At 43.7% G+C, this 3,662-nt stretch overlaps 1 non-coding gene across 1 annotated transcript; it reads right to left on the bottom strand.

Moving 5' to 3' along the window:
* Nucleotides 1-3,324: 3,324 nt before the first annotated feature.
* Nucleotides 3,325-3,410, bottom strand: TRNAY-GUA (transfer RNA tyrosine (anticodon GUA)). The gene is given in 2 exon segments: nucleotides 3,325-3,360; nucleotides 3,374-3,410. It is a non-coding gene; the product is annotated as a tRNA-Tyr (tRNA).
* Nucleotides 3,411-3,662: the final 252 nt, after the last annotated feature.

The following is a 3,662-nucleotide window of genomic DNA, read 5'->3' as shown; positions in this document are numbered from 1 at the left end:
AATAGGCATACCCTCCAGGCAAATTGTAAGAGATAATAAAAGATTGGAGCCCCTCGGGTGTCATGGTCGAAGGACCAAACCTATGTAGCATCCGACCTCGACGAGAAGTAGACGCCAAATTGCTCGAAGCGGCTTGGCCTACGGGTTCAAACTCGTCCTCAAGCTCCTCCTCAGGTTCACTAAGGCCATCGGGGGATGAGACTGGGTTCGTAGAACCTACGTCAGACCCACTTGAAGAACTGTCTGAGCTATCCAAGCTAGACATCAAGGAGAAAGGTGGATTCCAGGAAAGTACTCACCTGAAAAAAGGTTTGAAGACTCCGGAAACTGGAACAAGCAAAAAACCTCGAAGGCGAGCTGAAAGGCCTGGACGCGAGTTGAAACTTGGACGCGAGTTCAAGAAGCAAAGCGCAGAAGTGACAAAGCGACGGGGGTTCCCTACTATTTATACCCATAATAACCAAGAACCAACAGTGGAGATCAGAGCCAAATCCGACAGCCCACATTCGCGCTGACCGCACGTCCCCTGAGACCGAGATGTGATTGGAGCACATCTTTCTGAAACTGACGAAAAGTCGGCTTACGTCTTTGTAAAACTGACGAGATGGCAGTGCACGTCTTTCTGAAACTGACAAAACGCCGCGCACGTCTCCTCTTCTTTGGAAACGGCAGCGACGCGTATTTTCAAAATCGAAAAGACCTGCTGTCACGTCTCCCACGTCTGTCAGCATTCGTAAGCAGGTAGGCGTGTCTCCCGCTTTTTTGGTGCTTGAGAAGCTAGAAGAACCCTGACAACACACCTCGTGCTATCAAGATTCGAAGTACGGGACAAATCCACCTGCCACCTCGCGAACTCCCTGCGCCAGGGCAAGACCCTTGGCACAAGGAGTGGGAGGCAATTGATGAAGGAAGATTTGGCCCGACCTCGTAATTACGCAACACGTGGCAAAGGCAATAGCTCAGCACAATAGTGTGCCTAAGGCGCGAAGGAACCAGTGGTTTGAACTACCTACCATCAGTCCGAACTCACTACTGGGAACCCGAACTCTCCCTTAGGCCCCGAGTCAAATCCGAACTGGCCTGCCTTATAGCAGTTCGGGACTCACCTCACCGAACTGGCCTGCCTTATAGCAGTTCGGGACACACCTCACCGAACTGGCCTGCCTTATAGCAGTTCAGGACACACCTCACCGAATTGACCTGCCCTATGGTAGTTCGGGACATAGCTCCGAACTCAAGACTTCGCCTTGCTCACCACTCCAGCACTTCGCCTCCAAGATGCCAAACTGAACAAACCGTACCATGCCTGACACCAAGGAAGTTCATATCCAAGGGCGGCGCACCTGACTGACTTGGGATCTGACGCTTGACAGTCGCACTTCAAACGGCCACCTGCCACGGCCACCTGACACCACCATCTCTAGTTACAGAGACGGCTCCGACAAGGAGCAGTGGCGGTTTTATCCCAACAGAAAGGATGACACCCAAACCGGCAGAAACACAGAAGTAATCATACCCGACCTGATAGAGGCCTCAGAGTGAGTGTGCGAAGTGGTTATAAAAGGCCTCCTACCCCCAACAAGGTATGTGAACTTTGCGCTATCTAGTCTTTATCTTGCCTTTGAGAGAATACTAACTTGAGCTTCGAAGTTATTTCACCAGGTTCCCCTCGAGTTCCCTCATCTTCTTCGTTTCGGGCTCCCCCTTGCTCCAGTCAAAGACAAGATCGTTGACAACTAGGACTGGCCGGATTGCGCACCATCACTTATTAACTTCTATTTTATCTATACAATAATTTAACATCTCCAAGGCCCCTCCGCTGGTTTTCCATTATTATACGGGAAAGGTAAAAAAAAAATCTATGGGAAAAGACATGATCCGAGGAAAGTCTATGATCCGAGGAAAGTCTTTCATCAATCAAATCTATATCTTTCTTTACTATTATGCACATAAAAGTAATTTTAACTATTATTTTACAACAAATAAATTATGTCAATTAAATTTATATTCAATACTTTTATAGTAATATAAAACCAATGTTTAAAACCAATCCAAAAATGACATTAGTCTTCCATCCATTGTGGTAATTGGTCCATCCAAGTCAAATGGATCAACCTAGGATGTCATATTTAAATAATAAAACTTTTAAAATATAAATAGGCACATCTCTAATATTTTATATAAATCATATTAAATAAATATATGTATAGTAAATAATAAATGTTTTTATTGATAATAGAAATGAAATACAGAATTTAAAAACTTAAATTTCTTAAACTATCCTTATATTTTAGCTAATTGACTAAACTTACCCTTATTGTTTGAAAATTAACTAATGCTACAAACTACCTAAAACTTCCCCTAGTGTTAACATTCCATTGTAAACTGTGCACATGACATATCACGTAATTATTAAATTTTCGAAAATCCTTAATATACCCTTTTTATGGTCGAAAATGCCTTTTTTTGGTTTAGGCAGATGGTGCTAACTCTATTCTGGAGAGTAAACCAGTTAGACTGGTTCTACTGTTGAACCAATCACCGACATCAACACGACAGGGACCAACCTATTGTTGGTTATCTTCGACAACAGCGAAGATGAATCTTGAAGGAGAAGTAGCAGCGTCCTATGCTCCGATGGAATCTCCGGATTGGGGAGAAGCACCAACATCCTCTGCTGTAGATTGGAATCTCGTCAACTCACTTGCTTTTTCTCGGACCAACGGCACTACGATCTACAAGTACAATTCTGATCCCTCTCTCACTCTCTCACTGATAAGCATTGACATCCTCTGCTTCCGATTGGAATTTCGCCGACTCGCTTGCTTTCTCTCAAACCAATAGCATTACGATCTGCAAGGTCCAGTTCCGGCCCCCTCTCACAATTGCCCACTCATTGGTTGGGCTCGAGACCTCGTATCCCCCTCCAACCGGAGCTTTGGCTGAGATCAATGGACCAGATGGGTTCTTTGTAGATGTGAGAGATATTCAGAAGACCTGGGCACTTGATCGAAAGTTCTGAGATCTCCAACCTACCGCTAATCTTGCCACGAAGGTGCGGTGCCAGAGGGGGTCGATGGAGAAGACGGTGGGGGAGATAAACCGAACCCCAATGACAAAAACCAGAGCCTCAAGCACTGTAGCTATGTTCTCTTGTTTGAGAAGAAGAGATTTTAAAAATTCAAAAACCCCTACTTCTCGAAGAAAGAAATCTTCGTTTTTCCTATGCAAGACATAAAAACGTTGTATATTAATGAGGGTAGAAATGGAGAGACAACTGAAACCAATAATGGTGAACGATATGATATCTTAAAAGTAAAAATATCCGACCTGCCGGATTCGAACCAGCGACCTAAGGATTTCTGTTTATCAACTACAGTCCTCCGCTCTACCAACTGAGCTAAGGTCGGATTTTGGTTAAATATATTACCTCTAATATTTAATTTATGATGACTACAATCCGAATGTGATTCTCGAATGAGAATGCTCTGATCGATTTTTTTAAATGCTCTGATAACATCACTTGTGTGTTCACCAAGTTTAAAATTTGATGGCATCAAAATGTCAAATAATCTTTTAATTAACATTGCGCAAATTTGTCAATTTTTGTATAGATGCATATGTCTCTCGGGATTTAGTTGGGGGTGGGGGATTAGTTTGGA

This window comes from Nelumbo lutea, chromosome 2 (assembly GCF_056320005.1).
Source record: "Nelumbo lutea isolate HS-2025 chromosome 2, American lotus-T2T, whole genome shotgun sequence".
NCBI classification, from domain to species: domain Eukaryota; kingdom Viridiplantae; phylum Streptophyta; class Magnoliopsida; order Proteales; family Nelumbonaceae; genus Nelumbo; species Nelumbo lutea.
This window is presented reverse-complemented; position numbering and strand designations above follow the sequence as displayed.